Below are 18,373 nucleotides of genomic sequence, written 5' to 3'. Positions count from 1 at the left end.
ATAGTTAAGGAAAGGCACAGGCGAGTTTTATTGCAATACACGTCACCTGCGGATTCAGATTGACTGAGTGGAGGATGTAAGAGAGAAAGAGAGACAGAGAAAGAAAAAGAGAATGAGAGAGAGAATAAGAGAGAATGAGAGAGAATGAGAGAGAAAGAGAGAGAAAGAGAGAGAGAATGAGAGAGAGAATGAGAGAGAGACAATGAGAGAGAGAGACAATGAGAGAGAGATAATGAGAGAGAGAGAGAATAAGAGAGAATGAGAGAGAGGTGGGGAGAGAAGGGATAAAAAAGTGAAACGGGAGAAGGGGGAAAGGAAGAAGGGAGGGGGAAGGGGAAGGCAGAGGAAGAGAAGGTGGGGAGAAGGGGAGGGTGAGCATTTCATGGGGGAAAAGGTGCGCAGTGAGAGAAGGGGAGGTGGGGAGAGAAGGGGAACGGGGGAAGGAAGTGGGAGAGAAGGGGAGGTGTGGGAAGGAAGTGGGAGAGAAGGGGAGGTGGGGAAAGAAGGGGACCGGGGGAAGGAAGTGGGAGAGAAGGGGAGGTGTGGGAAGGAAGTGGGAGAGAAGGGGAACGGGGAAGGAAGTGGGAGAGAAGGGGAACGGGGTAAGGAAGTGGGAGAGAAGGGGAATGGGGGAAAGAAGTAGGAGAGAAGGGGAGGTAGGGAGAGAAGGGGAAAGGGGGAAGGAAGTGGGAGAGAAGGGGTGGGGAGAGAAGGGGAGGTGGGGAGAGAAGGGGAGGTGGGGAGAGAAGGGGAGGTGGGGAGAGAAGGGGAGGTGGGGAGAGAAGGGGAGGTGGGGAGAGAAGGGGAGGTGGGGAGAGAAGGGGAGGTGGGGAGAGAAGGGGAGGTGGGGAGAGAAGGGGAGGTGGGGAGAGATGGGGAGTGGGGAGAGATGGGGAAGTGGGGAGAGATGGGGAAAGATGGGGAAGTGGGGAGAGATGGGGAAGTGGGGAGAGATGGGGAAGTGGGGAGAGATGGGGAAGTGGGGAGAGAAGGGGAAGTGGGGAGAGAAGGGGAAGTGGGGAGAGAAGGGGAAGTGGGGAGAGAAGGGGAAGTGGGGAGAGAAGGGGAAGTGGGGAGAGAAGTGGGGAGAGAAGGGGAGTGGGGAGAAAAGTGGGTGGGGAGAGAAGGGGAGGTGGGGAGAGAAGGGGAGGTGGGGAGAGAAGGGGAGGTGGGGAGAGAAGGGGAGGTGGGGAGAGAAGGGGAAGTGGGGAGAGATGGGGAAGTGGGGAGAGATGGGGAAGTGGGGAGAGATGGGGAAGTGGGGAGAGAGGGGGAGGTGGGGAGAGAAGCAGAAAGAAGGGGGAGGGGAGAAGGAAAGTGAGAAAGAAGGGTAGGGAGGAAAATGAGGTGGAGGAGGTGGAAGGGGATGTGGAGGGGAGGGGGGAGATGGAGGTAGAGATGGAGGTAGAGAGGGAGGTGGTGGTAGAGGCATTGGAGGGGGGCGGGGCTTAAGTTGTGTTTGTCAAACACAAGGGAGACCAACGGGAAGACGTAAAACACGCGTGTTTTGGCGACATGTGTTTATGAGCCTACATATAAACACATATTGGGGCTTGACATTGCTACTGGCGCGTACGCGGTACCCCCCGCTTCAGTATCGTTTATTTTTGTCTATCGTCACACACACACACACACACACACACACACACACACACACACACACACACACACACACACACACACACACACACACACACACATATATATATATATATATATATATATATATATATATATATATATATATATACGTATACATATATATTTTAGTACACACACAAAGCAGGAACGTACTCACAGAGCAGCCCACGCCCGCACGCCCGCACGCCTGCACGAGCAAGCAAGAAAATATATTGTTGACAAACACATACGTGACGCCCAGCGGATGCAGTAAAGGAGCGGGGGACAGCTGTTTGAGCTGGGAGGGGGGGGGAAGAGCAAATGGGGGAGATAAGAGTGAGAGAGAGAGAGGGAGGGCAAAGTAAGGAAAGGGTGGGGGAGGGGGGAGGGGGAAAGAGAAGGTAGAAGAAGAATAGAGATGGGAGAAGAGAAAGGAGGGGAGAACGTGGAAGGGGGGAAGAAGTGGAAGGGGAGAAGGAGGAGAGAATAATGAGGAGGGGGAAGGAAGGGGAAAGGGAGGAGGAGAAGAGAGATGAGGAAGGCGGAGGAGGGAGGAGGAGGAGGAGGAGGACGGGGAGAGGGAGGAGAGGGAGGAGGAGGAGGGAGGGGAGAGGGAGGAGAGGGAGGAGGAGGAGAGTAGAGGGAGAGGGGTGTAAGTGGGTTAAAGATATGAGAGGGAAAGGGAGATGTGAGAGAGAATTGGGGGAGAGGGGGAGAGGAAGAAGTTGTAAAGGGAGAAGAAGAGAGGAAGGAGAGGGACAAGTTGGCTCGAGATAGGGGAGGAGAAGGGAGAGGGAGAGAGGGAGAGGGGAGAGAGTGGAAGAGAGGGGGAGCAGAAGAGAACGAGACGGTAACTTGGGCAGAGATAGGACAGGAGAAAGGAGAGGGGGAGTATAGGGGGAGAGGAGGGAGAGGGGGAGAGAAGGGGAGGAGAGGAGGATAGGAGGGGGAAGGAGAGGGGGAGAGGAGAGGGGGAGGGAAGGGAGAGGGGGAGGGAAGGGAGAGGGGGATTGAGGGGGGAGAGGAGGGGGGAGAGGAGGGGGGAGGGGAGAGAAGGGGGGAGAAAGGGGAGAGAGGGGGAGGAGAGGGAGGGAAGGGGGAGAGAGGGGGAGGAGAGGGAGGGAAGGGGGAGAGAGGGGGAGGAGAGGGAGGGAAGGGGGAGAGAGGGGGAGGAGAGGAGGGGAGGAGAGAGGATGGAGGAGAGGGGGAGAGGGAGGGGGAGAGGGGGATAAGAGGAGAGGGGAGAGGAGGAGAGGAGGAGGAGAGGGGGAGAGAGAGAGGAGGATAGAAGGAGAGGGGGAGAGGGGGAGAGGAGAGGGGAGAGGAGAGGGGGAGAGGAGAGGGGGAGAGAGGGGGAGGATTGGAGGGGGAGAGGGGGAGATGGGGGGAGCGGGGGAGAGGGGAAGGAGGGGAGAGAGGAAGAGGGGGAGAGGGGGTGGAAGAGGGGGAAGAGGGGGAAGAGGGGGAAGAGGGGGAAGAGGGGGAAGAGGGGGAAGAGAGTGAAGAGGGGGAAGAGTGAAGAGGGGGAAGAGAGTGAAGAGGGGGAAGAGGGGGAGAGTGGGGAGAGGGGGGAAGAGGGGGAGAAGGAGGAGGAGGGTGGTGATGGACTTGGCAACGCTCGAGTGAGTGCGACAGGTTCCACCTGTCGTAGTGATAAAAACTAAGTGACACTGAACCCAAGTTGATTTCAACTTCGTTCCACTAAAGACTTTTTTCCCCGAAGGAATATTTACTTTCAGAATTTTAGTTTTTATTCAAGATGTTATCTACTGTGATGTGGAGGATCACCACATTCTTCCCATGTTATGTTTTGTTGATTATTTCGATTTTGTTTTATACTGGCCGTATTCTTTTCCTTTCATAACTGTGGCTTTCTCTTGTTTTCTTTCGGTGTCTACCTACTGTACAGTGATTAATAATGATTAATAATAAAAATATTACTGGAGGAAGGGAAAAAAGTACCCACATGGGGTAAAAATGGCCATTGTCTTTTTTACTTAATTATAATAGATAGACGGAAATAAAACTACCAACTACTACGTGTTTTGTATAATTCTTCCCTTTATTTTTTTGACAAACATAATTAGGTAACAACGACAATGGCCAGTTTTACCCCATGTGGCTATTTTTGCCCGTTCCTACGGTAAAATAGAATTATAATAACAGAAATCATAATAATGATAATAATAAAAACATCAGAAATTATAAAAAAAAAAATGAAACTACAGAAAACAACAACAAAAACTATTTATAACAAAATCAACGATAATACAAATTACGGCTACTATTTTCACTTTTAAAAAAAATACCACCAGGCGCGTCCTTTCAGTTTCGCAAAAATGAGCTCCAACACATCCACCCAAAACCCCGGACACGCGGGAGCGCGCGGCTATTTTTGGTCCACTGTCTCCAAATCCATTATTTTTTGGTTTCATATCTCACGGTCACTCTCCCCAACCCTAAGCTCACCACGACAGTGGATACACCTCCCCTCTCCCAACACCCCTCCCAGTACCTCCTCCTTCCACTCTCCACTACCCTCCACGTCCTGCTTCCCTGCCTTTTGCCGGGGGAAGATAATTTGATGCTGCAGAGATGCCAGAGCCATCGTGTTTATACATATTTCAAAAGAAAATAAACGGGCGTGTGTGTGTGTGTGTGTGTGTGTGTGTGTGTGTGTGTGTGTGTGTGTGTGTGTGTGTGTGTGTGTGTGTGTGTGTGTGTGTGTGTGTGTGTGTGTGTGTGTGTGTGTGTGCGCGGTTCTGTGAGTGTATTTATACATGTATTTATGCATGTGTTCGTGCATGTGCTTATTCACATTTCCGGATGTTTCTTATTACTTTCAGAGAACTCATTCTGGTTAACAGTAAAAGAAATTTATCCAACTCGGCGTAAAACATCGTTCAGAACCGGTGAAGCCCTCTATTGTAACGAAGCCCTTTATATAAATAATTCTGGCTAACGCGGTATGAATTTTGTCCAATTAATCTTAATAATGTGAGCAATTAGACCCAAAGTCCCAATCGACTCAGATTCAGTTCAGCTCAGAGTCCGCAAAGAAATGGTTTACACAGACCCAGTAAACACGTTTGTGCTCCATGCTAGAGACTTCATTCTGGCTAAACTCCAAACGATTTTATTCAGTTGAGCGGTAGGAAGGAGACCTTGGGCATGAATGAGTTAATCTAATTAGCTTAATGGCATCCACTCACTCACTCTCTCTCTGCGGCGTAAGATAGAATTGCTGGTAAACCACTTATCATAACCATGTCTCTCTCTCTCTCTCTCTCTCTCATATATATATGTATATATATATATATATATATATATATATATATATATATATATATATACACACCTATCAGTCTGCCTATCAATCTACCTCTTCCTCCTTCTCTCACTCTTTTCTTCATTCCGTAGGGGGTCGAGTGTCAGTCGATTTTAATCAAGTGACACGTAAAACCAAGTATACTGAACTACATTACGGTGGAAAATTGTACATATTTATTCTGGATAAACCAACAGAATCTAGTACCACTCGGCTCGGAACTCGTTTAAAGACACGTTTTCCGCAGCTCTCTACAGTGAAGCAGTCCAGAGTTTTGGATGTCGCTAAAGATCCCGTCACACTACGCGTCAAGTCATGGGATCTGACCCAGGCGGTCCCCACAAAACACTGAAATTGAAGCCCGCGGGGCACTTGATGCGCGCCACTGTCCTCCCAGCAGTGGTGACGCGCAACAGAAGACCCACCAAACCACCTCACTCATCATGTCACAGAGGTCGCGGCTTTACCGGCGTCGTGAGGAGGTTATTCATTTGGTAGAACTGTACAAAGAGAGGGAGTGCCTATGGTAAGTGAAACATTAACTGTACAAAGACAGAAACGCTAGGGATGAATGAATAGCATGTGCCATTCACTCGCGGCAATGAGTCACCGTTAGAACGTAGGACAGTAGAAATGCGCGCGCCTTTCACTGAACCATACGCCAAGCCACCCCGACTCAAAAGACATAGTGTGATGTGGCCTTAAGATTGAATGACTATTTTCATTTCTATTCATTTTGGTTTATTTTTATGTTTTTGTTATTTCGACTAATATTTCATTTTTGTATTTGAGAAAAGTGGAGGAGAAATAAGGTAAGATGAAGTGAAAGCAGCTGTTAAGATGATGAAAATAGGTAAGACACCTGGGTTGGATGGATGCCATGCAGAATGTCTGAAAATAGGAGGTACAGTTGTGGTGGACTGGCTGGTGAGGTTATTTAATGTTTGTTTAAGAGGGTAGAGTGCCGAAGGACTGGAGGAGTGCTTGTAAAGTTTAACTTTACAAGGGAAAGGGGGACAAATGTGAGTGTAGTAGTTTAAGAGGGATCAGCTTGTCGAGTGTAGTTGGGAAGGTTTATGGGAGGGTCTTGATTGAGATGATTAGGAGAGGAACAGAGGGAGTAATTGGTGAGGAACAGTATGGTTTTAGGACAGGCAGGGGATGTGTAGATCAAATCTTTGTGGTACGACAGATATGCGAGAAAGCTATAGGAAAAGGTAAGGATGTCTTTTGGGCTTTTATGGACTTGGAAAAGGCTTATGACAGGGTAGACAGGAAGGCACTGTGGGAGGTATTGCAGATATATGGGATAGGAGGAAAGCTGTTAAGAGCAGTCATGAGCATTTACGAGAGTAGTAGAGCCTGTGTTAGGATAAGAAATGGAGAGAGTGAATGGTTTGAGGTAAAGGTGGGACTTCGTCAGGGATGTGTTATGTCGCCCTGGCTGTTCAATCTATACATGGATGGGGTGGTGCGAGGGGTGAATGCAAGGGTGGTGGGTGGGGGGTTAGAGATGGTTAAAGAAAATGGAAAAAAGTGGGAGATAAGCCAGCTGTTGTTTGCTGACGACACTGCGTTTGTAGCAGGATCAGAGGAGGGATTGCGAGAAGCGAGTAAATGCCTTTGGGGATTAAAAAGTGTAATGAGAAATAGACATTTGGGAATGGATGCTAAAAGGAGATTGTATGAAGGAGTGATTGTGCCGACAGCACTGTACTGGGCAGAAACATGGAACATAAGAGAGGAAGAGAGAAGGAGTTTGAATGTGTTTGAGATGAAATGCCTGAGAAGTATGATAGTGGTTACTAGGCTGGATAGAGCGAGAAATGAGGAGGTGAGGAGGAGAACAGGGGTGGAAAGAGTTGGGAGATAGGGTTGATGAAAGAGTATTGGGATGGTTTGGACACATGGAAAGAATGAGTGAAGAAATACTAGTAAAGGAGGTGCGGAAGGCACAGGTGGAGGGAGTGAACATGAGGGGGCGTCCTAGGATGAGATGGATGGATGGGGTAAAAGGGGCATTGGGAAAGAGAGGAATGTCAGTTGAGGAAGGACGGGAGAGGACAGAAGATAGGGGTGAATGGAGATGTGTGTGTAAGAGTGATGCTGTGATGCATGAGGGGGAGTGGGTGGGGGATGGGGGGTGATGGAGTATGAGAAATAAAGTGACGTAACCCGAAGGGTTTTCTCCCCGTCTTCTCATTTTCTGCATGAGGGGACGGGGAATGGGGTCGCCGAATTAATGAAGCGGCCTTGCTGTGGATGTGCTGTGTCTTGCGACACTGCTTCTGACCCAGGGCAGTGGAAAAGATGCAGGGATGACCCGCCATCCAGGAGGTGCCAAGATAAAAGGGAGAGAAGAGGGTGGAGGAGAGTAGAGTATGTAGGGTATGGAATGGGTGGGAGTGGTTTCTATGCCTTTTTCTTTTGGCTACCGCCCGTGTAATGGGGAAAAAAGCCTTTGGTGTATGTATGTATGTATATATATATATATATATATATATATATATATCACACACATATATATATACACACACACATATATATATATATATACACACATATATATATACACACACATATATATATATATATATATATATATATATATATATATATATATATATATACACACATTTTTTCTGAGGCAAGCGTTGGGACCGGAGCTGAAGATTCCAAACTTATCTGGGTTTAATCTGAGTTTGGCGCAGCATTAATCTGATTTACTGCCAAGGAGCCTCGTTACCAGTTGCAAGATAAATCAAGATGAACAACACGTGATTTACGTGAACATAAAGGTTGGCCACGTCTGTGTACTTGTGTACATGTGTACGTGTGTACGTGTGTGTGTGTGTATTCACTTGGTCTTTGGATCACGTGTTGGACTCGTGATCGACAGCTATTTCCCTCCTGGAAGAGAGTTCAGAGCTCGTAGGTCCGATCTATGGGTAATGCTATGACCTTGCACACACACACACACCCAACTCCCCGCCCACGAGAGTCAGAGTAACGACCCGAGGCACAGCGATACCGAAATACTTTCGGCCCTGGGCAGGATTCGAACTGGGTACTGGGAGCACTTCTACTTCCCAGTTCAGCGCTCTACCAACAGTGCCACCGAGTCGGTAGGTGTGTGTGTGTGTGTGTGTGTGTGTGTGTGTGTGTGTGTGTGTGTGTGTGTGTGTGTGTGTGTGTGTGTGTGTGTGTGTGTGTGTGAGACTCGCCATGTTCTCCATGAATTTGGATCACGTGTTAGGTTCGTGATCGACAGCCATTACCCTCCCGGATGAGTTCAGAACTCATCCTGTGTTTGTGTGCGTGTACGCGCGCGTGTGTGTATGTATGTGTGTGTAAGTGTGTACAATTGTGTGTACACTTATGTACACACGAGTGGTTCTGCACATATCATCAATGCTTTTGCCTAAACTCCTTTTTATACCTATATTGACTGTGGTATACAAGCCCCCAATTTCCAATACAGACCCTATTCCCTGTAACCAGGCGAATCTCCGTCTACCGTGAGGTCTCTTTACTTCGGCCGCAGCAAGAGGCGTCCCTCCACCCCTCACGAGAGCCCTCTTCAGGAGGAGGCCCGAGGAAGAGCAATTTGGTCATCATGAAGAAGAACGAAGTCAAAAGTTCCTCTCATTTCACTCAGGTACTTGGGTCTGATTTCGCATTCCCACCCTCTCCCCCTCCCCTCCCACCTCCTCCGACTCCCTCCCTCCCTTGCGAAAGGAAGAAGGGAAAAGGGGGAAACAATTGGAAAGGGAAGAAGTGGCAAGAAGAAAGTCTTATAGAGTGGAGTGGCGAGTGGGTGGACGGGGATGCGGTGGATGGGGAGAAGAAGGATGAAGTGGGTATGAGGAATGGAAAGGGAGGGGTAAAAGGTGGAGGGTTCTGAAGGAGGTGGACAGGTGGAGGGATGGAGGTGTGGAAAGGGGAAATGGGTGGAGAAATGTGGAGGCTATCATTGATAACAACATGGCTGTTTCATCCAACATCGATTTATGTATGCTCCGGCCGCCATTTTTCTTTCGCTATTTCATTCATCACCGTGGTACCCCCTTCCCCCTTCCCCTTCCATACCGAGTGGTATTTTTTTCTTTACTATTGTCACTGCTACAAGATGATTTTATTCGGTTTGGTAACCAAGAGGAGACCCATCAGTTGGCCTTTCGTCTTTTTGGAGACTTCTGCCCTGAACTGATTTCATTCTTTAATATGGTTCTGCCTCGGAGGGTGGGAGGAGGTGGATGGGGAGGATGAGATGGAAGTGGAGGGGGAGGAGGAGGAGGTGGTGGTGATGGTGGAGGGGAAGTAGAACGTGGTGGAGGCGGAGGTGGAGGGGAGGAGGGGGAGGAGGGGGGAGGAGGGGAGGAGGAGGGGAGGAGGAGGGGGAGTTGGAGGAAGTGGAGGAGGTGGAGGAGAGGAGGGGAAAAGGAGGTGGAAAGGAATGTGGAGGAGGTGGAGAAGTGGAGGCGAAAGAAGTGGTGGAGGTGAAGGGGGAGTTCGAGGAGGTGGAGGAGGAGGTCGAGGGAAAAGATGTGGAGGATGTGGAGGGAGAGGAGAAGGGGAGGAGGGGGGTGGAGTAGGAGGGGGGGTTTGCGAGTCGAGTAGAAATCTTGAATTTAAATTAGAATCTAATTCAAGTCTAGTCTTGTTATTCGCTTCAATCCGCTCATTAAACTTGACGAATTGAAACTCTTGCCCCCCTTCCCCCTCCCCTACTCCCCCTCCCCCCTACATAACCCCCCCCCCTGCGCGTGTGTTTCCATAATTCACCGTGGTTTTGTATGAGAACTCAGAACTCATAAATATATGACCGATCTATGGGTAATGCTGTGACCTTACACGCGCGCACACACACACTTAACTCCCCACCCACGAAAGTTGGAGCAACGGCTCGTAGTGTAGCGATACTGAAATTATTTCAGCCCTGGGCAGGGTTTGAACTCGGACTGCTGTAGTAGTGGTTGCAAACGCTACCACTGTGACGTCGAGCCGTGTGTGTGTGTGTGTGTGTGTGTGTGTGTGTGTGTGTGTGTGTGTGTGTGTGTGTGTGTGTGTGTGTGTGTGTGTGTGTGTGTGTGTGTGTGTGTGTGTGTGTGTGTGTGTGTGTGTGCCCAACTTTTTGGTATTAATAGAAACGAAGAAGAGAAATAAAACTGAAGATAAATTGAACGTATCCAGTTCACTAACTTTACTTTGGACGAATTAAACCTTTCCTTGTTGCATGAATAATAGAATGAAAGAAAACGAGAACGAGGAAAGAAAACGGGAGACTGGTTCACTGAACTCATTCTGAACACCTTCATGAGTGGCGGTCTGGGACGAAGCTGAACGAGAAAACAAGCAGGACTAATGTACTTTAGATTCTCTCTCTCTCTCTCTCACTCTCTCTCTCTCTCTCTCACTCTCTCTCTCTCTCTCTCTCTCTCTCTCTCTCACACACACACACACACACAAGCACACACACGCACACATACACACGCACACAAGCACACGCACACAAGCACATGCACACAAGCACACGCACACACAGACACACCCACACCCACATACACGCACACAGACACGCACACACAAATACAAACAGACACACACACAGAAAGAGAAAGAGAGAGGGAGAAAGAGAGAGAGAGAGAGAGAGAGAGAGAGAGAGAGAGAGAGAGAGAGAGAGAGAGAGAGAGAGAGAGAGAGAGAGAGAGAGAGAGAGAGAGAGAGAGAGAGAGAGAGAGAGAGAGAGGGGGGGGCATTTTCAATGCTTCCTATACGGGAGAATTCCATGAAATATCAATTTGACTCAATTTTCTTGCTCCTCGTCGACTCCCCCCTCCCCCTCCCCTCACCGAAGATTGATCGAAGGCGACAGCAATTCCCAGGATCCCCTTACAAGAGCGCTGCCTCATTATGGACAAACGAAAATGTGTGTATATACGTACGTATATACATATATGTACATAATATATATATATATACTGTATATATATATATATATATATTATATATATATATATATATATACATTATCTAACTATAATTATGCATTAATTTATTCTATTTATTACTATTCATATTATTATACTCAGTTTTTCGCATTCGACCTAGTTATCGACCAAAAGGTCTCCTGTTGGCATTCTCCGCCTTTGTAATCATTTGTTATATATATATATATATATATATATATATATATATATATATATATATATATACACATGTGAATATACATCTTTTTATTCTGAATTACTGTTTCGCATCAATTTCCAATAGGCTCATTGAAGAGAGAGGGTGGAAAGAGTGTAGGAGGAGGAAGAGGAGGAGGAAGAGGAGGAGGAAGAGGAGGACCAAGAGCAGGAGGAGTTCGAGGAGGTGGAGGAGGAGGAATTTAACGTAGCGGTGGACGATGGGGAAGGGAATGAAAGTGGAAGGAAGAAGGGAAGGAAGAGGGAATGAAGGAAGAACAATTAAAGGAGAGAAAGGAAGAGAATGGAGGGGGGAAAGAAGAATAAGAGGAAGAAAAATAGGAGGAGGAGGAGGAGGAGGAGGAGGAGGAGGAGGTGGAGGTGGATATGGATGAAGGGGAGGAGGGAAGGAGAAACACAGGGTCACGACGGTAACCTTAAACCGATCGGTAATTCCAACAGCGTGTCCAACGCTCATGAATTATTAAATGAATATTCGTATAGATAAATAGATAATAAATAGATAGATCAAGGTCTAAATATACAGGTTAGACCGTTAGAATTCTTCTGCGCAGCTTCTGACGTCATTTGGCTGAGTCCATTTTCTCTTTGTGATACACTGAAGAAAACTGTGAAACGCCAAGGAAGACAGGAACTATAATATTTTATATATTATATATATATATATATATTATATATATCATATATATTATATATTCATATATATAGACAGGAACTATAATATTTTATATATATTTATATATATATTTTATATAATATTTGTCAGAATATGACTAATTGCGAGGAGCGGTGCGAGCGAAGGCAACGTCGTTTTCCAACGACGGACCAGCTTCAACTGACAGCTATAGGACCCGCTAACCCCACTTTGAACAGCCAGGTGACGTTCACGGGCCCGCTGCGCCAACTCCCTCGAAATTCGGTCGGAAGTGGTTAGACCTTATATTCTTAGATCTTGAGATAGATAAATACGGGTTGGGATTATTAATGACGTCACAAAGGTTCTATGACGTCATGACTGACGTCTTTTTCCTAAATCGCGACATCTTCGATTAGAGTCTTGTACTCCCAGCCAATAACTCCCCAAAAGATACCTTCCTCTTTGACCAACAACTCCAACATTAGAACTCCATCTTACCCTCCTTGCTCTCCCTCAAACTTCGACCGTCCTTTTCACCCCTCACTCCCAAACTCCCAGTCTCTTTCCTTCTCACTCCCAAACTCCCAGATCCCCTCCCGCTCTCTCCCGCAAACTCCCAACACACATTCCTTATTTCCTTCAAACTCCCAAACCCACTTCCCTCTTTCTCTCAAACTCCCAAACCCATCATTTCTATTCCTCAACCACCTGGCATTGCTTAATCCTTTACCCACTCCCCCTCAAACTCCCAAATCTCCCCATTGACCGCTCCCTCCCTTACCCACTCCCCCTCAAACTCCCAAATCCCTCTATAGGCCGCTCCCTCCCTCCCTCCCCCCTCCCCTACCGAACACAAAGTCACGTAATGGGACGGGAGCATCGCTTCCCTGTACAGGTAAATTTGCCAATTAATTTGGTGGCCGCCGTTCTGTAAACGAGGTTAACCTGGGCTTCCTGGATGAAGGAACCATTATCTGTCTGTCTGCTGTCTAGTGGCTGCGTGTGCCTTCCGCCCTGCCTCTGAATGTAGGGAAATATGTAAGCATATGTTTGTGTGTGTGTGTGTATATATATATATATATATATATATATATATATATATATATATATATGTATATATATATATATATATATATATATATATATACAGTATATTGCAGTATTTCACAAATGACACGAGTATAATTTGCAAAACACTGGTAAATAAGAAACGTAGTCCGAACGTTTTCGTCTAAGACATCATCTTGATATTGTATGTACACATACACGTATATATATATATATATATTTACTTACACACAAATACATAATACATGCGCAATTACAAACTTCGTTAACTCCGACAGGAATCTGCATAGCGTCATTAATTACACACAAAACAAATAAAGGGACCAAATCCAACTCCCGAGACGGAGGTCTCCAGTAAGCCTCCCCTTAACTTTTACTTAAACTTTCGAAAAAAAAAATGAAAAAAAAAAAACTTCCTCCCAAACCTCGTGCGGAACGTGATGACCGCGGAGGAAACGAAACAAATGCATCCTCATTTCAGGCAGTGGTTTGGAAACCTACAAGGGACCATAAGGCCTACACTAGGCAGTTCCATGTCCATAACCACCTATTATCTCCGTCCACAAAGTTATAAAATCTTGTCCTACACTAGGCAGTTCCATGTCCATAACCACCTATTATCCCCATCCACAAAGTTATAAAATCTTGTCCTACAACGCGCTATCTACATAGTTATGAGGACTATTATCTAATCTTGTCTAACAACAAATTCTTTCAGCGCTCACTACATGATTACTAACGGTAGTGATGACGATATGGTTTAACGTCACAAACTCCCCGCCTATCGGGAGGCTAGGACTGTGCCCCTCACAGAGGACTTTGTAGCGTGGAATTTAATGAACCATGCCCTTGGTTCAACTTCCCGGTGGCAGAATTCGAACCGCCATTTCCTCGACCTTCGCCGCAAGTAACGACGCCCTAACCCGCTCGGCCAGCGGTAGTAGTCTTAAAAAACTTTCTTATATAAATCTTATACAAAACCTCGGAAGGGAAAGATTTATATAAGGGAAGCATTTTTTAAGAATACCATAGTAAGATTCTAACGGTGGTATTCCTAAAAAATTATTTCCTTATATAAATCTTTCCCTTCCAAGGATTTATATAAGAAAAGAATTTTTTAAGAATACCATCGTAAGTCAATTCCATTCGTTAACCACTTTGTTGCCCGTTTCCTTTTTAAAGCTAAATTTGTCCAATTCAAATAATTTACTATGCGTTCTGCCATGCTGTCTTAATATGATGACCTTGCCTGCATTACCCACACAATGACGTCAAAGACAAGAGTCTAAAGTTTCTGTGCAGAGAGATTGATAGAAACCGATGATCAAGAGGGAATATGGTAGACATTAGATGAAGTTATGCTAGATTTGGAAAGATAATGCTAGATTGCAAAAAATAATACTAAATATTTTGTTTCCCTGAATACTCTGTTTCTTTTATATACATATCTTTTATTCGTGTAGTATTATTTTATGGGAAAATGGTTAAATTCAGCATAATCATGCTAAATCTGGTCACCCTCTTCCCTGTCCAGCACTTCAGACTTAAATCCAAAGCCGCAAGGTTCGATCCAAACATACGAATCTGTTTACGGGATTCGAACTCGCAAGACCGGTTGAGTAACCAATACCAATAGTTACTCCCAATCAGATGATCGTTACTCTCAATCAGCTGATTTATGGAAATTTATGGAATGTGATTAGGCCTCTAATTACTCGGATGCGCAATGCAAGGGTGTTGTTTATTTACATAAACAGATGTGAACACACACACACACACAAACACACACATACACACACACATATACACACACACACATACACACACACATACACACATATACACACACACATATACATACATACACACACGGCTCGGTGGCGGAGTGGTAAAGCACTGGCCTCACAAGCCAGAGAACCGGGGTTCGATTCCCCGGCCGGGCGGAGATAAGTTGGGTTTGTCTCCTTTCACGTGTAACCCCTGTTCACCTAGCAGTGAGTAGGTACGGGACGTTAGTCAAGGAGTTGTGACCTTGCTGTCCCGGTGTGTGGTGTGTGAGTGGTCTCAGACCTACCCAGAGATCGGCAAATAATGAGCTCTGAGCTCACTGCCGTAGGGTGGTGTCTGGCTGTCTCGACAGAGACTGCAGCAGATCCGAGGTGAATACACACACACACACACACATATATATATATATATATATATATATATATATATATATATATATAACGAGGTAAAGTATAGAAATAGCACATTGATCAAAGAAGCTATTTCTGGTCAGACGTGAACTAAAAACCGAAAGGTCGCCACACTAAGTGATTGCTTCAATTTCGTCATGTTTAAAAGTTGCCCAAGTAAAAACATTTACACACATGGGGAAGCACAGAGCACACGGAGAGAAAACTACGAGGCAGTGAGACAGAGAGATAGACAAAATGATAACCAAATTTGGACAGAGACAGACACAGGTATGTGTACACACGCGCGCGCGGACACACACGCACACACACGCACACACACAAACACACACACACACACAAACACACACACAAACACACAGGACTACAAAAGAAGAGCATGTCGACAGATGTTTTGGTCCATAACCAAGTTGGATGCGAAAAAATGAATAAATAGTAAATAAATAAATAGAATAGATTAATGGGTAATAATGAATAAACATACATATAACTAATAATAACTGGTAAAAATACATAAATAAATAGACAATAAATGAATCAATAATAAATGTATAAACAAAATAAAATAAGATAAATGACAGGCATTACAGCATATGGTATACATTGTTTTAGGTGGTTTCTACCGTTTAATTGCGAGAAATGTATTAATTATTCTAGCGCGCCACATAAGAAAAAAACGGACAAAGAGAAAGATAAATATAAAGATGAAAAAAGGCGAATAAATAAATATGAAGGTAAATATTTAGTTTCGACCATGGGAGGAATATATCATATGTTGATAAATTTTAATTTACAAAATTAATATTTAATTTTCTATTGCTATATTCTTCCCATGGTCGAAACTAAATATTTACCAATATGAATAGATGAATGAAGTATATGAATAACCAAATAGAAAAATAACAAAATGAAGAAATAAATCAACAAATATACAAATACATATACAGATAAAGGTCCACAACGTGAAAGCCATGGTCTGATAGTGACTGGACTGGCATGGCGTCTGGACCGTATCGTAGCGGCTTCGTTCGTTAATAAATTTGCTTGAATTTTTTTTTTTTATTTCCGCCAAGGAATTCGCATATTACGTTCATGTATTATAATTTACAAAATTAATGTTTAATTTTCTAGTGTTATATCGAGTAGGTGTGCACAACTAATTATCATTATTATTTTTTTTAAGAAATGCACACCCACACGATACAGCACTAGAAAACCAACTATTAATTCTGTAAGCTACAATACATCAATGCAACACCCGTCCCTCCCGGCGGAAATAAATAACAAAAAACCTTGTTAAAAGCAAATCTATAACAAACATGGCGTATCATTCACCAGCCGAGAATTCCTTCGTTAGTAAATCGGTGTTAGCAGATGTGGACTTCTAAAAAATTATCTATTTAATTTTCTAATGCTATATCGCGTAGGTGAACACTTTTAAAATTTAACTATTTAATTATCTAATGCTATATCGCGTAGGTGTGCACAACTAATATAATTGGGTTTCATAAAATATTAAAGATAATAAATAAATAATGGTTTCCGGCAAACTTTACCTACAGGAATTTTCTACATGAAAATAAAAAATCGTACTTGTTATGTATATATATTGTCATCATTAATAAGACTTAAGAAGTGTCTGTACTTACACTTACGATGAGTTGCTCCTTTTGTTGCGAATTCACTTTATACACTGACACTGTACACTTCAAAATTCACTTTAAAATTCACTTTACTTCCATATCTACCATCAAAATTCAAATAATGTTATTCTTTATCGACATATATTTCACTTAAGCACTTTGAAAATACTATAAATACACATCGTCCAAGTTCAGCTAAAACACTCATGAATAAGTTAATTATCACTTAGTAATTTAAATACAGCTCTGGTAAAGTAACAGTCAATATGTGCATTTCAAACTTATCACTGTACTGGCCATATTTTCCTTACGCTAATTTTAACACTTCAAACGATATTTCATTTGATCACAGCACAGCGACTTTGTTCTAGTAACGATAAACCACACGTTATTCACAAAATAAAGATAAACTTTACGCAAACACTATGAAAATGTAATTAATTTAGTTTTTCCACTGGTGTCCTCTTACTCTACTTGCGAGTGTGAAATGGTATCTAGTCGATGTCTACAAAGCGGTTCAGCGTTATGACGTAATGTCGACACAACGTCTCTGATTGGTCCAAAACCAATACGACATTCTCCGTTCGAACTAGGCGTCCTCAAGACAGCCAAAAAATAATAATTGTAAAGAAGTTCTCACCATAATTTTGTTACTTTTCTGTATTTTGTAATAAATAATAATGAATGAGTGAATATATGTATAGTTAATCATTCATGACAAATGCGTAATATCGTAAATGTTGGCGAAGACGATTGTTCAAGATTTTGTGGCTTTGGGACAAGTTACTCAAATCAACCAATGGGTTTATTTGAAGTATTTCCCACAAACGCCTACACTAACCATCCCCAAGCAAAACTACCGAATATGTGTGTGTATGTGACTTTGTGTGTATGTGACTTTATGTGTGTGTGTGTGTGTTTGTGTGTGCACACAGGTACTACCCAGGTACATACAGAATTACAAACAGTATTCTTCGTCGACTATATACCTATCCTCTAGCACTCCCTCGCAAGATAAAATGCCGGGGACTACAACTAGGTTACAGACTACGAAGTGCAATAAAGAACAACTCACTGGAGCGGACATAATGAACTGATACGAATGGGAAGCTCAGTGCAAGCATTGCCGTGTAATGAAATTACATCACCTCGTACACACATGTGCACATGTAAGCACAGGCAGGTTCGTACATGTGTACACACAGGTACACACGAACATGAACACGGGACGATGGATGAAGAGAAGAGGGAAGAGTTATGCAGTAGAAAGGATGACATGGAATGGAAGATAGGGATTGAGGGAGGAAATGAAAGAGAGAGGAAGAGAAAAGAGAAGACAGAAAGAGCAGAAAATCAGGAGAGAAAAGCATAGAAAATATATGTTATTTATATTATATTTTGTATTCATTTTATTTATGTTTTTATTTATTTATTTTTATTTATCATTATTATAATTTTTCGCATCCGACCTAGTTATAGCAGATATATAATTTGTATATGTCCATGTATATATATATATATATACATATATATATATATATATGTATATAAATATATATATACATATGTATGTATATATATGTATATAAATATATATATACATATGTATGTATATATAAATTTTAAACACAAAAATCAGTGAGTGCTAGTCTGTGTGTGTGTGTGTGTGTGTG

At 43.9% G+C, this 18,373-nt stretch overlaps 1 protein-coding gene across 1 annotated transcript in view; it reads right to left on the bottom strand.

Annotated features, from left to right (window-relative positions):
* LOC143026775 (uncharacterized) overlaps positions 1 to 17,154 on the bottom strand; it is a 207,590-nt gene extending 190,436 nt beyond the window's left edge. Inside the window, exon 1 of the mRNA XM_076187546.1 lies at positions 16,713 to 17,154. The gene's annotated coding sequence lies outside the window, so the exon portion shown is untranslated. The remainder of the gene's footprint in view (positions 1 to 16,712) is intronic.
* Between the last annotated feature and the right edge of the window lie 1,219 nt (positions 17,155 to 18,373).

The sequence above is a fragment of the Oratosquilla oratoria genome, chromosome 7, assembly GCF_046742065.1.
Source record: "Oratosquilla oratoria isolate Oo_2021 chromosome 7, ASM4674206v1, whole genome shotgun sequence".
Lineage (NCBI taxonomy): Eukaryota > Metazoa > Arthropoda > Malacostraca > Stomatopoda > Squillidae > Oratosquilla > Oratosquilla oratoria.
This window is presented reverse-complemented; position numbering and strand designations above follow the sequence as displayed.